Here is a 22,939-nt window from a genome sequence, read left to right on the forward strand (position 1 = left end):
TGTCGGCCTGCCTAATCATGTGTTTTCAGAAATGCAAACATTTTCAGTCTTACTATATAACATGCAGAGATTTGTTTCTTGTGGGGACCTAGGAAACTAAATGCTTGGGTTAATTTTCCCATTCATTTCTGTAGTTCAAAATCAGAGAGAAAATTTCCCAAAGTAAAACAACAACAAAAAAATTATTTGTGGTAAAAGTGAAAGTAGACAGTAAGCAATAAGCTCTAGATATTCAAATTAGTTGTTTTTGGAGGCTCCTTCACGGAAATATTTATTAATATCTCTATCTATGTCTCTCAATCTAAAACAAAAATTTTCCATAAAAAGAGAGTAAAGTATAACTGAAAATGTAAGTATCCTACTTATGTTTTAATGAGTTCATAAATACTGCACTAAAATTTTGTATAAGAATATTAAATTATTATACCAAACAAATTCTAGATAGCTTCTTCTTATATCATTTACCATAGCAATAACAATGAACATATTTAATCTGTTTAACTAAAGCAGTGACATGAAGTCGTTTTCTTTGGTACATCATAAGTGTTCATCAAGACATTTCTGTCCAACAGACTGATTCCAAGTACAAGTAATCTGTGTTCTATTCTATAATGCTTATCTTCTATGAGTATCTTAACTTAGCAGAAAATACTTAGGCAGTAACATGTTCCACTAAAGCCATTTCTAGTAACATTATGTAAGTGGAATATCACAGATAACAACAGCTTTAAGTACAAATGAGTTAAAATATATAAATATCCCTTATATGATGCTCCAAAATCTTGCCCTGATTAATTGCAATCTAGTCTTTTTGCTTGATTTATCTCATAATATTTTAAAGAATTTCCAGGCATATTTATATACACCTAGGAATCGGCAATGATGTACCTCAAGGACATCAATGATATCCAGATAAGCAATACAGAGACAAATATCTGGAGGATAGAAGCTGTAATGATTAGTTTTGATCATCACTCTATCTTGATATGCAAAGATATTGCACTTACATTGCCTCTCATGACTCAAAGTTCTGGAAAAATTTCACAGAGGAAGGGTTACCATGATCTCCATCTGTGAGACATTCCATGAAAGGAGGCCACAAAAACTATCTCAGGATGGTAGGAGGCTTGTGTCTGATTTATTAAATTTTCCAAAGCATATGTGCATGTAGAATAGTCAGGTTTGAACTGGTAAAAAGTAGCCACCATGGTACTAGTAACCAAAAACTTCCAATTCTTCAAACCATTTTGTCTATCAAGACAAAAGAGTTTCCTCTTCAGGTCTTTTTATTTTCTATTCTCTGACAAAAGTTGAAGACTACTCCATTCCATATAATATTTTATACACCCAAACTACACTGGGTCAGAGTAAAAAGTTCATAAATTAATAGCTACAAACAGAAATGTAGAGCAATCAGTAGTACTGAAGTCCCATTTTAACTTAATATGTTTGAGGAAAGATAGGGTTTAACTTGGCAAGTCAATGTCTTGGCTACAGATGACCAACTAAATGCTGGGTTACATTCGTATTACACACACCAATGCATGTTTTTTACATGTATAAATGCTTCTTAAAATTTAAGAGCTCATGTTTACTCATGTAAAAATACACTGGTAGCCATAATCATAGTTTCCCCTGGACATTTTCTTACCGCGTCTAACTTCCTCTCTGAAAATGTGACTCTACAATGACAAGTTTTCTTACATATAAGCAATCATAAGAACATCTTGACTTTTGATAAAGTGCAATAAAATAAAGCCTATTATTATCACTTTAAACAAAATTTAAATGAAGTCAAGAAATGGTTGAGTTTTAAGCAAAATATTATATATATATATATATATATATATACACACACACACACACAAACACACACATGTATATGCCTACGTATATATATATATATAAACTATTGAATAAATGGTGACTTGGGCTCATGGATTGAATAAGTTCAACTTATTAGACCACATGAAACTATTTCATTAAGTGTATGAAATGTTGCAAAAAGTATTCATCTGGTGTGAGATTCATTGTATTTTCCCAATGGGACAAAGTTTTTATTTTATATGTAGGATATTCCCCAATTTTTTTCAATACATATTTAGTGGATGCCTACCATGTGTCAAGTAAAGAACAGATAGGTTGTGAGAAACAGCCTAGCCAGAGAAAACAGCAAGTGAATAAAATCAAATAAGTATATGAGAATAAAGATTTTAGGTTGTTTAATAGAGCAGAAGTTGAGAATGAGAGAGAATGAGTGACAATAAATTAGGCCATTTGCAAGGATCAGAAAATAGTAGAATTTTTAAGAAGCTTGAACTTTGTCTTAAGCATAATGGAAAATCATTGAAGTAGTATATCCAGGTAAATGACATGACTAAATGTGTATTTTAGAAAGATTACTGAAGTATAGAGGGTAGATTAGCGGGAACGAAATGAAAGAAAGGATACTAGCTAAAAGGTTACATAATCTACACAGAAGAAGTTATATAGGATTAAATTTAGCATACTGGGAAAGAGAGAAGTTGGAAAGTGGAAGCTGTATTTTGGAGGTAGCATCAATACAATTAAGTGATTACTTGGATTATAGGATAAGAGGCATAGAAAGACCACACCTGGGTTTGGATATCAAATAGAGGAGTGTATGGTGTATGACTCATAGGTAGAGGTATCCCAAAGTGAGTTATATGTTATGTGAGGAGGAGGAGGAGTGTGATGGGGCATACATGAAACCAAGATGGCTATGGACTTCCATGTGGAAATATCCAATAAGTAGATGGAGTATAAATTCTAGTAAGAAAACTGGGCTAGGAACATCCACATGAGCATCATTAACATAGCTGTATTACTGGAAGCTCTGGAGTAAGCAAGATAACCCAGAGTTGATGTTCAAGAGAAGAGTCCTAGAATGTAGAATGGAATCCCCAAATTATCCAATACTTTAAGAAAGAAAGGAGTAAAAAAAAAAAAAAAAAGAAAGAAAGAAAGAAAGGAGTAAGGATGCAACAATGGGCATTGATAAGTTGGGGCCAGCGAGGCAGACAGAACAGCAGGACAAGATGTTGTGCACCCCACACACACACACACAAAATGAGTTTGTTTCTAGATTAGTAGTTAATCTGTTAGGAGGCTAAATATAATGATGGATTAGTATCTACTGTATTTTGTAACATGGAATTAGTAGCTTAACTTTATAAAATGAATACCAATGAAGTTCTGTGGGCAGCAACTAGATTGCAATGGTTTTAGAAATTAACCATTCCTAAATGAAAGAGATGATTATACAGTGGAGGTGATGCATAAATTCAAGGGGCTAGACCTGGTAGACAGAGTGCCTGAAGAACTACAGACAGACCTTCATAACATTTTACAGGAGGAAGTGACCAAAGCCATCCCAAAGAAAATGAAATGTAAGAAGGCAAGGCGGTAGTCTAAGGAGGCTTTGCAAATAGCTGATGAAAGAAGAGAAGCAAAAAGCAAGGGAGAGAGGGAAAGACACACTGAACTAAATGGAGAGTTCTAGAGAATAGCAAAGAGAGTTAGAAGGCCTTTTTCAATGAACAATGCAAACAAGTAGAGGAAAATAATAGAAATGCGGAAGACTAGAGATCCCTTCAAGAAAACTGGAGATATCAAGAGAACATTTCATGCAAGGATGGGCATTATTTAAGACAGAAATGGTAAGGACCTAACAGAGGCAGAAGAGATTAAGAAAAGGTGGCAAGAATACACAGAACTATACAAGTAAGGTTTAATCACTCACATAACCACAATGATATAGTCACTCACTTAGAGCCATACATTCTGGAGTCTGAAGTCAAGTGGGTCTTAGGAAGCTTTACTCAAACAAGGCTAGTGAAGGTGATGGAATTCCAGCAGAGTTATTTAAGATTCTAAAAGAGAATTCTGTCAAAGTGCTGCACTAAATATGTCAGCAAATTTGGAAAACTTAGCAGTGACTACAGGAATGGACAATGTCAGTTTTCATTCCAATTCCAAAGAAGGGCAGTATCAAAGATTGTTTAAACTACCACACAATTGTTCTCATTTCACATGCTAGTAAGATTATGCTCAACATCCTTCAACCTTGGCTTCAACAGTATGCGAACCAAGAACTTCCAGATGTTCAAGTTGGATTTAGAAAAGGCAGAGGAATCAGAGATCAAATTGCCAACATTTGTTGGATCATAAAGAATGCAAGTGAATTCTAGAAAAGCATCTATTTCTGCCACATTGGCTATGCTAAAGACTGTGTGGATCACAACAAACTGGAAAATTCCTAAAGAAATGGGAAATATCAGACCACCTTAACTTTCTCCTGAGAAACCTGTATGTGGGTCAAGAAACAACAGCTAGGACCTTACATTGAACAACTGATTGGTTCAAAATCGGAACAGGAGTAAAACAAGGTTGTATATTGTCACCCTGTTTATTTAACTTACATGAGGAGTACATTATACAAAATGCCAGGCTGGATGAAGCACAAGCTGGAATCAAGATTGTCAGGAGAAATATCAACAACCTCAGATATGCAGATGATATCACTCTAATGGTAGAAAGTGAAGGGGAACTAAAGAGCTCTTGATGAAGGTGAAAAAGGAGAGTGAAAAATCTGGCTTAAAACTTAACATTCACAAAACTAAGATCATGGCATCTCTTCCCATCACTTCATGTCAAAAAGAAAGGGAAAAGTGGAAGCAGCAACAGATTTTATATTCCTGGGCTCCAAAATCACTGTGGATGGTGATGGAAGCCCTGAAATTAAAAGATGCTAGCTCCTTGGAAGGAAAGCTATGACCAATCTATACAGTATATTAAAAAGCAGAGACATCATTTTGCTGACAAAGGTCTGTAAAGTCAAAACTATATGTTTTTTCCAGTAGTCACATATGGATATGAGAGTTGAACCATAAGGAAAGTTGAGCATTGGAGAATGGATGCTTTTGAATTGTGGTGCTGGAGAAAACTTCTGAGAGTCCCTTGGCCTGCAAGGAGATCAAACCTGTCCATCCTAAAGGAAATCAGCCTTGAATATTCATTGGAAGGATTCATGCTGATGCTGAAGCTCCAAGACTTTGGTCACCTGACTCATTGGAAGAGACCCTAATGCTAGGAAGGGGACAGCAGAGAATGAGATGGTTGGTAGCATCACTGACTCAATGAACATGAATTTGAGCAAAGTCTAGGAAATAGTCAAGGACAGGGAAGCCTGGCATGCTGCAGTCCGTGGGGTTGCAAAGAATCAGACACAACTTAGCGACTGAACACACACACACACAAATGAATGAAGAGGAAGCTGAGCCAGTAGACAAGTTCCACAATCACACTAGAAGGAAGAACAGCAAGTGTCTAGGTCAGGGGAGAAAGAATTGAGATGGCAAAGATATAAAACAAAAATTATATTGCTTTGTTCTAAAGTTAGGTGATTTTTATTTCAATCACTTACCATACTAACATATTCTTTGGAAGATTTACACTTTGCTACATGCAAAGCAATTAAAAATCTATCTCAGGAGTAGTGGAAATAAGAAGCCCTAAAATACTATAACACTGCTGTCAACTCTACTAGACCTGTATCTGTAACATCTAAAAATATTATAAAACCCAAAAAACAGTTGTTGCAAAGGACTTAGGCTTTAAAGTTAGTAGATTAGTAATAAATAAAATATATTGCTAACAAAAAACATTTATATTATCAGTAACCTCATTTACTTAAACTTCAACACCAGATTATAAATGGTCTTTGGAACATGCTTTATTTTCAAAGTCATATTTTACCTGATCTCTGGCCAGTAAAACGCTCTTCTAATTATTTAAGACGTTTTGTTTTGTTTTGTTTTTCAGAATAAGCCCATTCCTATTACATACATCTTTATAATAAATTTTAAATTTTGTTTCTAAAATAGTTTCATTTATTAATTTATGTGTTAAACTCATTTATTCATTGATTCACTCTATCTTTCTTAAGGGTCACTATGTACAACACACTGTAATAGGGCTGAAGATTTTGTGAGTAAATTAGAAAAAAATAGTTCTTTTTCTTATGAAGTTTAGCATTTAGGGATGATGGCTACATGGAACATGTAAATTCAAAAAGAAGGAATGTTAAGTTTTATTGAAGTATATAATGGGGTTATTTAGTCTACTTTGAAGACTTATGGAAGAGTATGAATGGCCAGAGGACATCATAACCTCATAAGCCTGTATGAAAATGTAAAACTATAATTGTATTGTACACCTTTACTTCACATGAATCTATATTAGAATTAATCAGAGTAATCAAACCCTTATAAAATTATTTTTAATGAAAGAAGCTCATTATAGTTACCAGTTACCAAAAAGGAGATTGTGTAATTAATGTAATATTAAAAGCTAAAAAAATGGAAATCTTTAGAAATAAGATGTGGATAATTGCTTTTCTGGTTAATTGAGTGCTAAGAGTTTTTACTGCAATGTCACATCTGAACTGAAATTTCATTTTTGGATAATCATATACTTCATAGGCTACAAGAATATAATCTGAAAGATCCCTCATTTTTCTTACTGTAAATGTAGCATTTGGGAGGCAGGCATTCTAATCACCTTTCCATGCAACTGAAAGAAAAGCCAAGGTAGATATTTTAAATATAGAGGTACTTTAAATTTCTTTTTAAATTCACTCTTTGATTTGTTTTTTAGGTAGGACTGCCACCTGCTCTACTATTATTTAAATGTTGGCAGTAATTTAAACATAGGGGAAATTTTACAACGGGGACCTAACCCTTCTTATAAATCATCCCAGAGAACACATATTTTAGCTTGTCATTTCACAAGAAGATATTATTAAAAGTGAGCTTGGTACAACACACAATTCAAGACAAATTTGTTGCTGATGCCTTCAACATGCATTACTTTTTCATTAGTTGCTGATAGAGGTGGAGGTGGGAAGTAGCACTAGCTGATTCATCTGCCTGAATGAAAATTGCTTTCCCTTCAGCTAAGAGCAAGTCAGCTGTTTTTCTTCATTAATACTGGATGTGTGCATTTCTATGGGAGCTCTTCTCTGTTAATGGGTATAGGAATGATAGATTTATTGGTTAGACACATTGGTGGAACTAACATAGTTATTGTGTTAACTTTTGTCCCTAAGAGGTCTTTCACCAAGTTTTAAAGATATTAACATTTTTGAAACACCACTAACACACTTTACTTTCCTGCCCCCTCCCCTCCCCATCTCTTCCCCCCACCCTCCCTTCCCTTTCTCTTTTGCTTAATAAATCCCATTGGCTCCCTGTAAATAGATATTATTGAGTTTATTTGTATTCTTTTCCAATGATATTTTGGGGTGACTCTCAACAAAATGCATATCAAGTAATTTAGTAAAATAAAGACACACTGTTATGGTGAAGGCACATATATGTGAAATGAACATGGTCACTGAGTAAATCTGTAGTTTTGCCCAGTACTTTCTGGCATCGTGGCAAAAAATAGAAAGCAAATTATGTAGTTCGTATTACCAAAAAGGAAGCAATACACCATCATCTCAGGAGACAGAAAATTCTTCCTGTCATAAGTTCCAAAGAAATTTCTCACATGAAAAATGATGTAGAAATGATACAATGCATACAACTAATGAAATAATTAGCAGATATAAAACAAAGCAAAACAATGATTTCATCATGATGTTCCTTTAAAAATGAAATGGATTTATCGTTGTTGTTTAGGCACTAAGTCCTTTGTGACCCTACACAACTCTTTTGTGACCCTACAGATTGTAGCTCACCAGGCTCCTCTATCCATGGGATTTCCCAGGCAAGAATACTGTAATGGGTTACCAATTTCCTTTTCCAGGGGATCTTCTGACCCAGGGATCAAAACTGCATCTCTTGCATTGGCAGGTGGATTCTTTACCACTGAGCCACCAGGGAAGCCTGAAGTGGATTTATCATTTACTTAAATCCTTATCCTTTGTCTGGGTTCTAGGGCCATTATATACATGGCTTAGGTGAAAACACCCTAATTTTGGTTCCATGAGTACATAGTAGTTTTAAATTTATACATACCTCAAAAGGTCAGTTGTTCTACATAGTAAAAATGTAAGTGAATTTTATTTCCCAGCATACATCTCTTGCTTTTTAAAAAAAAAAGCTTAGTAAATGTTGCTAATAAAAAACAAAATGTCGTTATATTTCAAGCACAATTATTCTGTGCCAGTATTATGGAAACAGTGACAGGAGCTCCAAAATCACTGGGAACAGTGACTACAGTCACAAAATTAAATAATGCTTGTTCCTTGAAAGGAAATCTATGACAAACATAGACTGTGTTAAAAAACAGAGCTATCAGGTCCATATAGTCAAAGCTATGGTTTTTCCCAGTAGTCATATATGGATGTGAGAGTTGGACCATAAAGAAGACTGAGAGCTGAAGAATTGATACTTTCAAACTGTGGTGCTGGAGAAGACTCTTGAGAATCCCTTGGACTGCAAAGAGATCAAGCCAGTCAATCCTAAAGGAAATCAACCATGAATATTCACTGGGGGTATTGCTGCTAAAACCAAAGCTCTAATTCTTTGGCCACCTGATGCAAAGAGCCAACTTATTGGAAAAGACCCTGATGCTGGGCAAGACTGAAGGCAAAATAAGAAGGTGCTGGCAGAGTATGAGATGATTAGATAGCATCATGTACTTAATGAACAAGAATTTAAGCAAATTCTGGGAGATGGTGTAGGACAGGTGAGCCTGGCTTGTCCATGGGGTCACAAAGAGTGGGACACGACTTAGTGACTGAACAACATCAACAGGACATCTGAAATCATCCTGCACTTTGACTGCTTGGAATGCTCTTGTGTTACAAAATAAAACAGTGAAAAACAAAACATATATCTGAGGAAATGATTTAATCTTTTACACTGACAGCAGATGGCAACTTTTTAAAGTAATCTTTCTTTATCCTCCTACCATATATGAAAAGAGATATATTTATAATATGATGTTTATAACCTGCCTCCCCTCACCCAGTCCCATACGTTAGACTCAATACAAGATTTAGAGCAGAGGGGTAGGGACGATAAAAACAATAATTGAATTTTCACTTGTAGGAATGAGTCGTTTCTATCAATCACATATTTAGCACTATACTTCAGTCTAAAAAATTAATATGGTATATATGTCCCATTTTAAAGAGTATGTATGAGGGAAATTCTTATAGAATAGAAACTTAGCAACTGAGAAAAGTCTTCCTTTCCTAATAAATTTTATCTTTAAGACTGTATATTTAGAAAGATGGTAACAATAACCCTGTATACGAGACAGCAAAAGAGACACTGATGTATAGAACAGTCTTTTGGACTCTGTGGGAGAGGGAGAGGGTGGGATGATTTGGCAGAATGGCATTGAAACATGTATAATATCATATATTAAACGAGTTGCCAGTCTAGGTTTGATGCACGATACTGGATGCTTTGGACTGGTGCACTGGGACAACCCAGAGGGATGGTACAGGGAGGGAGGAGGGTTCAGGATGGGGAACACGTGTATACCTGTGGCAGATTCATGTTGATATATGGCAAAACCAATATAATATTGTAAAGTTACAAAATAAAATAAAATGTAAAAAAATAATAATAATAATAATAAAAAGACTATATCAGTAGGTGGCGTCCGCAGCAGTGGGTGGGGGAAGATAGTGGAGGTTGGTAAGGGTACTGAGAGTACTGCCTGGCCAAGGAGAGCCTGTTGTGCTTCCACTGAGCAAGTGTCAGGACACGGAGCAGTGCCCAGAGTACTCCTTGACCGGCACTGAGCTCAGCCTCCACTGCCACTACCATGGCTACTGTTTGGGGGAAAAGCCAATTCTGACTCCATGTTGGAAATGTTTCTCTGACTTGCTCTTCATTGATTTTGTTATTATAATCATACATACTGGCCGGCCTCAGAGAATCCTGCTTCTCTGCTTGCCGGTTAAACTAAAGTGCCTTTGTTTGACATTTGGCAAAACTAATACAGTTATGTAAAGTTTAAAAATAAAATTAAATTAAAACAACAACAACAACAACAACAACTCTGTCCACCTGTAGATGGCAGGAAGGAAGAAATTAACACATCTCCTGCCTGAGGCTTGCCATTCTAGGAGACATTTGCAAGATTAATGGTCTTTTTTTTTTTTTTTTTAAATTTTATTTTATTTTTAAACTTAACATAACTGTATTAGATTTGCCAAATATCAAAATGAATCCGCCACAGGTATACATGTGTTCCCCATCCTGAACCCTCCTCCCTCCTCCCTCCCCATTCCATCCCTCTGGGTCGTCCCAGTGCACCAGCCCCAAGCATCTAGTATCGTGCATCGAACCTGGACTGGCAACTCATTTCATACATGATATTTTACATGTTTCAATGCCATTCTCCCAAATCTTCCCACCCTCTCCCTCTCCCACAGAGTCCATAAGACTGTTCTATACATCAGTGTCTCTTTTGCTGTCTCGTACACAGGGTTATTGTTACCATCTTTCTAAATTCCATATATATGCGTTAGTATACTGTATTGGTGTTTTTCTTTCTGGCTTACTTCACTCTGTATAATAGGCTCCAGTTTCATCCACCTCATTAGAACTGATTCAAATGTATTCTTTTTAATGGCTGAATAATACTCCATTGTGTATATGTACCACAGCTTTCTTATCCATTCATCTGCTGATGGACATCTAGGTTGCTTCCATGTCCTGGCTATTATAAACAGTGCTGCGATGAACATTGGGGTACTCGTGTCTCTTTCCCTTCTGGTTTTCTCAGTGTGTATGCCCAGCAGTGGGATTGCTGGATCATAAGGCATGTCTATTTCCAGTTTTTTAAGGAATCTCCACACTGTTCTCCATAGTGGCTGTACTAGTTTGCATTCCCACCAACAGTGTAAGAGGGTTCCCTTTTCTCCACACCCTCTCCAGCATTTATTACTTGTAGACTTTTGGATCGCAGCCATTCTGACTGGTGTGAAATGGTACCTCATAGTGGTTTTGATTTGCATTTTACTTTGTTTCCTTGCCTCCCCCTTCTCTGATCTATAACAGAACATGGCATCCAGACCCCAGACAAGATGGTTATTTTGAGACATATCTTCTCAGGTCAGCACAGAAGGAGGTGGACTGGGTAACTCTACCAGCTGGTGGGCGAGGGGTACTTCACGGTGTGGGGGCTTGAGGCTGAAGGTGGCTGGACCAGCCAGGAGGAGCAGTTGCTGCTGGATGCCATAGAGAAGTTCGGCTTCAACAACTGGGAGAATATGACTACTCAGGTTGGTGCTTCCTGAACTCCCCAGGAAGTGATGGCTGGGCAGCAGCAGCTGGGCTACGTGCTGCTGAGGGATGACTACTAAATTGAGTGTGACCAGGATGCAGAGGCACTCATTAGCTGGCTTTCCATCAACTACCACAACAATCAAGCTGAAGCACATGCACGTGGACATGCACATGCAGAAGCTCAAGGAGCTGCAGCAGCGCAAGACCATCACCCATGACTACAACCTGGTGCCCGCCTTCCTGGGCAAGGATGAGAAAGAGGAGGTGGCCAAGCACAAAGTCACCGAGGAGTAGAAGGGGCTGCAACTGAAGCTGTGGTTACTCTCCCAGTTCATGTCCTGCAAGTAATTCCACTATCTGTTCGAGAACATGCAGGAGAAGAGGCTGTGCACCAAGATCCGGGAGCTGCAGTGGTACTGGAGTGACAGCATCACGAAGATGGAGGAGGCAGCCGAGTAAGAGGCAACCTGGCACAAGAGTGAGAGGAGGAAGGAGAACAAGAACCTAGGCAGCTCCAAGCCCAGCAAGGAGAATTTTAAGGATAGCAAGTTTGCCACCGTTAAGAAACTGCCTGTCTTCAAGCTCTTGTCAGACTGCCTTAAGGTGCTCTGCAGCTCGCTGAACCTCAGCCCCACATGCTATGTGACTGCGAAGGCCATCATCATCAAGGGCCACCTCCAGGAAAAGCAGAGCATCCCCTCCAAAATCCACCTTCCCAGCTACCCAGACAACGTTCTTAAGGATTTTAAACTTCCTCACTCAGAGAGAATGGGTGGATATCCAGGGGTGCTTCCTGAAGCTGAGTTGCTATGAAAGCTGGAATGATGGTATAAAGTTTGAGTCAAAAGGACCAGGGGAGAGGAAGTAGGGGAGAGAGGAAAAGCTTTTCCCCTAACTATTGCTCTTTTTTAAACAAATTGAGGGCTTATTTTAGGATATAAATTCTTCTTATGGTCCTCTGAAGAAGCAATAGTAACAATCTTAGGTCAATTCAGTTCAGTTCAGTCACTCAGTCCTGTCCGACTCTTTGCGACCCCATGAATCGCAGCACGCCAGGCCTCGCTATCCATCACCAACTCCCGGAGCTCACCCAGACTCACGTCCATCGAGTCAGTGATGCCATCCAGCCATCTCATCCTCTGTCGTCCCCTTCTCCTCCTGCCCCCAATCCCTCCCAGCATCAGAGTCTTTTCCAATGAGTCAACTCTTCGCATGAGGTGGCCAAAGTACTGGAGTTTCAGCTTTAGCATCAGTCCTTCCAAAGTAATCCCAGGGCTGATCTCCTTCAGAATGGACTGGTTGGATCTTCTTGCAGTCCAAGGGACTCTCAAGAGTCTTCCCCAACACCACATTTCAAAAGCATCAATTCTTTGGCGCTCAGCCTTCTTCACAGTCCAACTCTCACATCCATACATGCCCACAGGAAAAACCATAGCCTTGACTAGACGAACCTTTGTTGGCAAAGTAATGTCTCTGCTTTTGAATATGTTATCTAGGTTGGTCATAACTTTCCTTCCAAGGAGTAAGCGTCTTTTAATTTCATGGCTGCAGTCACCATCTGAAGTGATTTTGGAGCCCCAAAAAATAAAGTCTGACACTGTTTCCACTGTTTCTCCATCTATTTCCCATGAAGTGATGGGACCAGATGCCATGATCTTCGTTTTCTGAATGTTGAGCTTTAAGCCAACTTTTTCACTCTCCACTTTCACTTTCATCAAGAGGCTTTTGAGTTCCTCTTCACTTTCTGCCATAAGGGTGGTGTCATCTGCATATCTGAGGCTATTGATATTTCTCCTGGCAATCTTGATTCCAGCTTGTGTTTCTTCCAGTCCAGCGTTCCTCATGATGTACTCTGCATATAAGTTAAATAAGCAGGGTGACAATATACAGCCTTGACGTACTCCTTTTCTTATTTGGAACCAGTCTGTTGTTCCATGTCCAGTTCTAACTGTTGCTTCCTGACCTGCGTACAAATTTCTCAAGAGGCAGATCAGGGGGAGACAAATACATGTATATTTTATTAATAACTTAGCCGTAAACATAGTACTTTAAGATAATTGCCTTTAAGTGTTCAGTTTGTAGAATATTATGATGAGATTGTGAAATTTCCTTTTATTTGTGTTTGTTTCCACTGGTATATAACTGTCGTGCTGTTCCTGTCTGGCCACCAGCTTTCACCCTCTGACCTAAGATCTGCCCACTGCCCAACAGCCACCCATGACAACAGGCACAGCCACATGGCACTTTAGGTGGGAACAGCGCAGGGCAGGTAGAAGAGAGGCTGGGGAAGGGCAGGATGGGCATCCACAGCAACTTGTGAAGAGGAATCAGATATTGAACAATTTGGCCAAACAGAGCTTCCCCATGACCAGTGGCAGTGACAGAGCCTGGAGCTCTGAAATCCAACTGCTGGGGAGCTCACTGTGGGAGGCACAATGATGCTCAGCAGGCTTCCCAGGGTTTGGGGTGGCAGGGAGCACTGAGCCTCCCCTCCTGGGGAGGTTGCTGGTCTTAGAACTTGCTGCTCTTAGAACTTGTGTGCATCTTACTTGGAAGAACTCATTTTAGAAAGTTCACAACCGAGAGTTCTGGCATTATCTCCCTCCAGGGTTTTCACCCCACTGGCAAGTACCACTTCCACTGAGAATGCCCATGGATCTTACTTGAGTGGTGTGTGGGGCTAGGCGCTTGGCTAGGTGAGGGCTAGAGGAGCCCCTGGAGGCCTTAAATCCTAGGCACCGCTTTTTTGGTTCACTGCCTTGACCCATTCAGGGGTGTATTTGCCAAGCCCTATTTAGAGATGTCCAAGGTAAGGAGCAGTGGATACACTTTACTGGAGCAGCCGTAAAGAGATACCCCACGACCAAGGTAAGAGAAACCCAAGTAAGATGGTAGGAGTGGAGAGAGAGCATCAGAGGGCAGACATACTGAAGCCACAATCACAGACAACTAGCCAATCTGATCACATACCACAGCCTTGTCTAACTCAATGAAACTAAGCCATGCCATGTGGGGCCACCCAAGACAGACCGGTAATGGTGGAGAGGTCTGACAGAATGTGGTCCACTGGAGAAGGGAATGGCAAACCACTTCAGTATTCTTGCCTTGAGAACCCTATAAACAGTATGAAAAGGCAAAAAATATGACACTGAAAGATGAACTACCCAGGCCAGTAGGTGCCCAATATGCTACTGGGGATCAGTGGGGAAATAACTCTAGAAAGAATAAACAGATGGAATCAAACAAAAACAATACCCAGATGTGGATGTGACTGGTGATAAAAGCAAGGTTTGATGCTGTAAAGAGCAACATTGCATAGGAACCTGAAATGTCAGGTCCACAAATCAAGGCAAATTGGAAGTGGTCAAACAGGAGATGGCAAGAGTGAACGTCAACATTCTAGGAATCAACAAAGTAAAATGGACTGGAATGGGTGAATTTTAACTCAGATGACCATTATATCTGCTACTTTGGGCACGAATAGCTTAGGATAAATGGAGTAGCCATCATAGTCAACAAAACAGTCCAAAATGCAGTACTTGGATGAAGTCTCAAAAATGACAGAATGATCTCTGTTCATTTCAAAGGCAAACCATTCAATATTAGGGTAATCCAAGTCTATGCCCTGACCAGTAACGCTGAAGAAGCTGAAGTTGAATGGTTCTATGAAGACCTACAAGACCTTCTAGAACTAACACCCCCAAAAGATGTCATTTTCATTATAGGGACTGGAATGAAAAAGTAGGAAGTCAAGAAACACCTGGAGTAACAGGCAAATTTGGCCTTGGAGTACAGAATGAAGCAAGGCAAAGGCCAAAAGAGTTTTGTCAAGAGAACTCAATGTTCATAGCAAACACTCTTTTCCAACAACAAAAGAGAATACTCTACACATGGACATCACCAGATGGCCAATACCGAAATCAGACTGATTATATTCTTTGCAGCCAAAGATTAAGAAGCTCTATACAGTCAGCAAAAACAAGACTAGGAGCTGACTGTGGCTCAGATCATGAGCTCCTTATTGCCAAATTCAGAATTAAATTGAAGAAAGTGGAGAAAACCAGTAGACCATTCAGGTATGACCTTAATAAAATCCCTTATGACTATACAGTGGAAGTGAGAAATAGATTTAAGGGACTAGATCTGATAGACAGAGTGCCTGATGAGTTATGGACAGAGGTTTGTGACATTGTACAAGAGACAGTAATCAAGAATATCCCCAAGAAAAAGAAATGCAAAAAGGCAAAATAGCTGTCTGAGGAGGCTTTACAAATAGCTATGAGAAGAAGAGAAGCGAAAAGCAAAGGAGAAAAGGAAAGATATTCCCATTTGAATGCAGAGTTCCAAAGAATAGCAAGGAGAGATAAGAAAGCCTTCCTCAGCGATCAATGCAAAGAAATAGAGGAAAACAATAGAATGGGAAAGACTAGAGACTAATTTTCTCTTCAAGAATATTAGAGATACAAAGGGAACATTTCATGCAAAGATGGACTCAATAAAGGACAAAAATGATATGGACCTAACAGAAGCAGAAGATATTAAGAAGAGGTGGCAAGAATACACAGAAGAACTGTACAAAAAAGATCTTCACAACCAAGATAATCACGATGGTGTAATCACTCACCTAGAGCCAGACATCCTGGAATGCGAAGTCAAGTAGGCCTTAGGAAGCATCACTACAAACAAAGCTAGTGGAAGTGGTGGAATTCCAGTTGAGCTATTTCAAATCCTAAAAGATGATGCTGTGAAAGTGCTACACTAATATGTCAGCAAACTTGGAAAACTCAGCAGTGGCAACAGGACTGGAAGTAGGCCAGTTTTCATTCCAATTCCAAAGAAAGACAATGTCAAAGAATGCTCAAACTACCGCACAATTGCACTCATCTCACACACTAGTAAAGAAATGCTCAAAATTCTCCAAGCCAGGCTTTAGCAATAGCTGAACCATGAACTTCCAGATGTTCAAGCTGGTTTTAGAAAAGGCAGAGGAACCAGAGATCAAACTGACAACATCTGCTGGATCATTGAAAAGGCAAGAGAGTTCTAGAAAAACATCTATTTTTGCTTTATTGACTTTGCCAAAGCCTTTGACTGTGTGGATCACAATAAACTGTGGAAAATTCTGGAAGAGATGGGAATACCAGACCACCTGACCTGCCTCTTGAGAAACCTGTATGCAGGTCAAGAAGCAACAGTTAGAACTGGGCATGGAACAACAGATGGTTCCAAATAGGAAAAGGAGTACATCAAGTCTGTATATTGTCACCCTGCTTATTTAACTTATATGCATAGTACATCATGAGAAACGCTGGGTTGGAAGAAGCACAAGCTGGAATCAAGATTGCCGGGAGAAATATCAATAACCTCAGATATGCAGATGACACTACCCTTATGGTAGAAAGTGAAGGAGAACTAAAGAGCCTCTTGATGAAAGTGAAAAAGGAGAGCGAAAAGGTTGGCTTAAAGCTCAACATTCAGAAAACGAAGATCATGGCATCCAGTCTCATCATTTCATAGGAAATAGATGGGGAAACAGTGGAAACAGTGGCTGACTTTATTTTGGGGGCTCCAAAATCACTGCAGATGGTGATTTCAGCCATGAAATTAAGACGCTTACTCTTTGAAAGGAAAGTTTCGACCAACCTAGACAGCATATTAAAAAGAAGAGATATTATTTTGTCAACAATGGTCTGTCTCGTCAAGGCTATGGTTTTTCCAGTAATCATGTGTGGATGTGAGAGTTGGACTCTAAGGAAAGCTGAGTGCCGAAAAACTGATGCTTTTGAACTGTGGTGTTGGAAAAGACTCTTGAGAGTCCCTTGGACTGCAAGGAGATCCAACCAGTCCATCCTAAAGAAGATCAGTTCTAGGTGTTCAATGGAAGGACTGATGTTGAAGCTGAGACTCCAATACTTTGGCCACCTGATGCGAAGAGCTGACTCATTTGAAAAGACCCTGATGCTGGAAAAGATTGAGGGCAGGAGGAGAAGGGGACTACCAAGGATGAGATGATTGGATGGCATCACTGACTCAATGGACATGAACTTGGGTGAAGTCCGGAAGTTGGTAATGGACAGGGAGGGCTGGCGTGCTGTGGTTCATGGGGTTGCAAAGAGTCGGACACCACTGAGCAATTGAACTGAACTGATTTAGAGATGTTCTCAAAGGCACTCTTTTGTGGACGTGCAGGGTACCTTCCTGCTGGAACTTGAGGGGTCCTTTGTCTTCCAGCTGCTGGTGGTTCTTCTGTCCAAGGCCTTGCCCTAGAGTGGGTGGAGTGGCCACACGCCGTTCCTCCCCAGTCTCATCCTGCCTCTCCTCCCACGTAGCTATCAAGACTTTTTACTTCCCAGAATGTTTGGGCTTGAAGTTACATTAAAGCGAAGTTATTTGGGGAAAAAAAAAAAAAACTCATTATTTCCAACTTTTTCTTCCTTTTTACATTATTCTGTCCCCTACGGTAAACTCTCAGCATTAAATAAACACTTCAAATGTATTTTGCATGACTTTAGTTGTAAACTGCTTCACATGCTGGCAGAGCAGTGCTCCAGTGACCTGACAACAAGCCCAGGACTTCTTTCTGACCATAAGTAGCAGGCACTGGTGTCCATCCTGAGCAGCCCCTCCACGCTGTCCCTTAGCAGATAACCATGGCTGAGAAGTGTGGACCCTTGTCTATGTTGAGCAGAGATGGAGACAGCGCTGTGTTCTTACAGTTGGACAGTGGTTCTCACCTAGCCTTCCTGGGCTAGCAGCACAAGCATCCCCTGGAATGTGCTAGAAATTCAGGGACTCAGGCCCCATCCAGTCCTCAGAAACTCTAGGAGTGGGGCCTTCCAGGTGACTGGGATGCAGGCTGAAGTTTGAGAACCACTGTCTTTAATTACTCCTATGCTATAGATTTTCTACATCAGATTCCCAGTATGGTGAGGTTTTAAATTTAGTCTTATTTTTATATAAAATAATTGCCAAACTTTCATTAAGTTTGAGAAGCAAAAGCACTCTGTAAATTCAGGGCCCTAGCTGAGCGCTGTCGAATGAAAAAGTTATTTTTTTTTAAGAATATATATGTAAAGCAAACTTTTGAAGAGCTTTAGGCTCTAGACTCAAACTTCCCAATTGATCTGGGTTCCTGTCCACTGACTGAGTTGATTAGTTAGACAAGTTCCTTGAATGCTCTTACCTCTAGATCTCTTATCTATAAAATATGATAATCTGTAATTAATAGCACTGTTGGGACAAGTAAGGTAAAGCATTTAGAATAGTGCCCAGAGTAAGTGGATAAAAAATGTTAGACAATTTACAGTGATTCATAATATTTTATATGGGAAACTATAGGTTTTCCTTTAAAGATGATGAGGGAAATAATAACAATTTCAGATCAAGAGTTGCTTATTGGAATGGTATTGCCCAGGTAATACTTGGAAATAGGTGTGTTGGTGAGGGCTGAGTTGGAGTTATCTTATAGGACTCAGGAATGTAGGCAAGTGGAGTGCTTGCTACTGTCATTTAGAGAATAGAGAAAGGAGAGGCTAAAGGTTGTTCGCTGTGAAAGAAGGGACCACAAAACAATAAATATCTTGCCCCAAATGCCAATAGCTCCCTAGTTGAGACACATTACCACGGGAACCCAGCTTTAAGACACAGTGAAAAGTCTCTATAGCTGAAGAGGCAGCTTTTAAATTATTATTATCTTTAGGGTTATATAAGTTGTGTCTTAAGAAATATATTAGTCTGTTAAGATTTTCTATTTCTTCCTGGTCGAGTTTTGGAAAGTTGTACTTTTCTAAGAATTTGTCCATTTCTTCCTCGTTGTCCATTTTATTGGCATACAATTGTTGATAGTAGTCTCTTATGATCCTTTGTATTTCTGTGTTGTCTGTTGTGATCTCTCCTTTTCATTTCTAATTTTATTGATTTGATTTTTCTCCCTTTGTTTCTTGATGAGTCTGGCTAATGGTTTGTCAATTTTATTTATCCTTTCAAAGAACCAGCTTTTGGTTTTGTTGATTTTTGCTATGGTCTCTTTTGTTTCTTTAGCATTTATTTCTGCTCTAATTTTTAAGATTTCTTTCCTTCTACTAACCCTGGTGTTCTTCATTTCTTCCTTTTCTAGTTGCTTTAGGTGTAAAAGCCCAGGTCCAGACGGCTTCACAGCTGAATTCTACCAAAAATTTAGAGAAGAGCTAACACCTATCCTGCTCAAACTCTTCCAGAAAATTGCAGAGGATGGTAAACTTCCAAACTCATTCTATGAGGCCACCATCACCCTAATACCAAAACCTGACAAAGATCCCACAAAAAAAGAAAACTACAGGCCAATATCACTGATGAGCATAGATGCAAAAATCCTTAACAAAATTCTAGCAATCAGAATCCAACAACACATTAAAAAGATCATACACCAGGACCAAGTGGGCTTTATCCCAGGGATGCAAGGATTCTTCAATATCCGCAAATCAATCAATGTAATACACCACATTAACAAATTGAAAAATAAAAACCATATGATTATCTCAATAGATGCAGAGAAAGCCTTTGACAAAATTCAACATCCATTTATGATAAAAACTCTCCAGAAAGCAGGAATAGAAGGAACATATCTCAACATAATAAAAGCTATATATGACAAACCCACAGCAAACATTATCCTCAATGGTGAAAAATTGAAAGCATTTCCTCTAAAGTCAGGAACAAGACAAGGGTGCCCACTTTCACCATTACTATTCAACATAGTTTTGTAAGTTTTGGCCATAGCAATCAGAACAGAAAAAGAAATAAAAGGAATCCAAATTGGAAAAGAAGAAGTAAAGCTCTCACTGTTTGCAGATGACATGATCCTCTACATAGAAAACCCTAAAGACTGCACCAGAAAATTACTAGAACTAATCAATGACTATAGTAAAGTTGCAGGATATAAAATCAACACCCAGAAATCCCTTGCATTCCTATACACTAATAATGAGAAAATAGAAAGAGAAATTAAGGAAACAACTCCATTCACCATTGCAACAGAAAGAATAAAATACTTAGCAATATATCTACCTAAAGAAACTAAAGACCTATATATAGAAAACTATAAAACACTGGTGAAAGAAATCAAAGAGGACTAACAGATGGAGAAATATACCATGTTCATGGATTGGAAGAATCAATATAGTGAAAATGAGCATACTACCCAAAGCAATCTATAGATTCAATGCAATCCCTATCAAGCTACCAACAGCATTCTTCACAGAGCTAGAACAAATAATTTCATAATTTGTATGGAAATACAAAAAACCTCGAATAGCCAAAGCGATCTTGAGAAAGAAGAATGGAACTGGAGGAATCAACCTACCTGACTTCAGGCTCTACTACAAAGCCACAGTTATCAAGACAGTATGGTACTGGCACAAAGACAGAAATATAGATCAATGGAACAAAATAGAAAGCCCAGAGATAAATCCACGCACATATGGACACCTTATCTTTGACAAAGAAGGCAAGAATATACAATGGATTAAAGACAATCTCTTTAACAAGTGGTGCTGGGAACTCTGGTCAACCACTTGTAAAAGAATGAAACTAGAACACTTTCTAACACCATACACAAAAATAAACTCAAAATGGATTAAAGATCTCAACGTAAGACCAGAAACTATAAAACTCCTAGAGGAGAACATAGGCAAAACACTCTCTGACATACATCACAGCAGGATCCTCTATGACCCACCTCCCAGAATATTGGAAATAAAAGCAAAAATAAACAAATGGGACCTAATTAACCTTAAAAGCTTCTGCACATCAAAGGAAACTATTAGCAAGGTGAAAAGACAGCCTTCAGAATGGGAGAAGATAATAGCAAATGAAGCAACTGACAAACAACTAATCTCGAGAATATACAAGCAACTCCTACAGCTCAACTCCAGAAAAACAAATGACCCAATAAAAAAATGGGCCAAAGAACTAAATAGACATTTCTCCAAAGAAGACATCCAGATGGCTAACAAACACATGAAAAGATGCTCAACATCACTCATGATCAGAGAAATGCAAATCAAAACCACTATGAGGTACCATTTCACACCAGTCAGAATGGCTGCGATCCAAAAGTCTACAAGTAATATATGCTGGAGAGGGTGTGGAGAAAAGGGAACCCTCTTACACTGTTGGTGGGAATGCAAACTAGTACAGCCACTATGGAGAACAGTGTGGAGATTCCTTAAAAAACTGGAAATAGACCTGCCTTATGATCCAGCAATCCCACTGCTGGGCATACACACTGAGGAAACCAGAAGGGAAAGAGACACGTGTATTCCAATGTTCATCGCAGCACTGTTTATAATAGCCAGGACATGGAAGCAACCTCGATGTCCATCAGCAGATGAATGGATAAGAAAGCAGTGGTACATATACACAATGGAGTATTATTCAGCCATTAAAAAGAATACATTTGAATCAGTTCTAATGAGGTGGATGAAACTGGAGCCTATTATACAGAGTGAAGTAAGCCAGAAAGAAAAACACCAATACAGTATACTAACGCATATATATGGAATTTAGAAAGATGGTAACAATAACCCTGTGTACGAGACAGCAAAAGAGACACTGATGTATAGAACAGTCTTATGGACTCTGTGAGAGAGAGAGAGGGTGGGAAGATTTGGGAGAATGGCATTGAAACATGTAAAATATCATGTATGAAATGAGTCGCCGGTCCAGGTTCGATGCACGATACTGAATGCTTGGGGCTGGTGCACTGGGATGACCCAGAGGGATGGAATGGGGAGGGAGGAGGGAGGAGGGTTCAGGATGGGGAACACATGTATACCTGTGGCAGATTCATTTTGATATTTGGCAAAACTAATACAGTTATGTAAAGTTTAAAAATAAAATAAAATCTAAAATTAAAAAAAAAAAGAAATAGATTAAAATAACACTAACGTGAAAATGGCTTAAATGGTATGGTAGAGAAGAATATCAGCAGGCATTTTTATATATTCAATTTCAACTAGTTACTCAAGAAGAGTGTTCTTACACAAACCTAGTGATTCAGGAAAACAACACTATTGAAGTTTACAGAAGTAAATTCAGTATGCCCATAGCATGACTTAGTATGTCACCTGGGTTTAAAAATAAAACTACACAGCCTCTCTTTAGGAAATAAAGTAGGTAAGCAAATATATTTTTTGAATTATTGGAAACAAAACAATTTTTGAGATGTAAAAAATTTTTATTTATTGGTTTGAGGGCTAAACACATTTTTTTCCTCAAGAATATTTGTGTGTTGTGAATTGTTGGTAATCACATTAATTGCAAGGCTTTTCTCTGATCTAATTAATTATTATTTTCCCTGTTACTAACACCTGTTGGTGGCTGTCCTAGATTTAAAAGCTGAGAAACATTTCTTAACCTACAGATAAGAAGGTTAACAGTAAATTGAAATAGAGAAAATTTTTCTTGTTGGAAGGTTCATTCAAGTAAGCTAGTCTTCAAAGTAAAAGAGATTTATTTTTTTTTAAATATGTTCAATTCTAAAAAAAATACACAACAGCACTATCCAATAGAAATATAATATAAGCCACAGATGCAAGGCATACAACTAATTTTAAATCTTAAGTTTAAAATTTTTCTAGTAGCCATATTAAAGTTAAAAAAATAGGTGAGGTTAACTCACTAAT

General features: G+C 38.6%; 1 pseudogene; it reads left to right on the forward strand.

The window, feature by feature from the left end:
• Positions 1-879: 879 nt before the first annotated feature.
• On the forward strand, positions 880-12,073 carry LOC112577810 (annotated as a pseudogene).
• The last annotated feature ends 10,866 nt before the right edge of the window (positions 12,074-22,939 follow it).

The sequence above is a fragment of the Bubalus bubalis genome, chromosome 11 (genome assembly GCF_019923935.1).
Source record: "Bubalus bubalis isolate 160015118507 breed Murrah chromosome 11, NDDB_SH_1, whole genome shotgun sequence".
In the NCBI taxonomy this organism is placed as follows: Eukaryota; Metazoa; Chordata; class Mammalia; order Artiodactyla; family Bovidae; genus Bubalus; species Bubalus bubalis.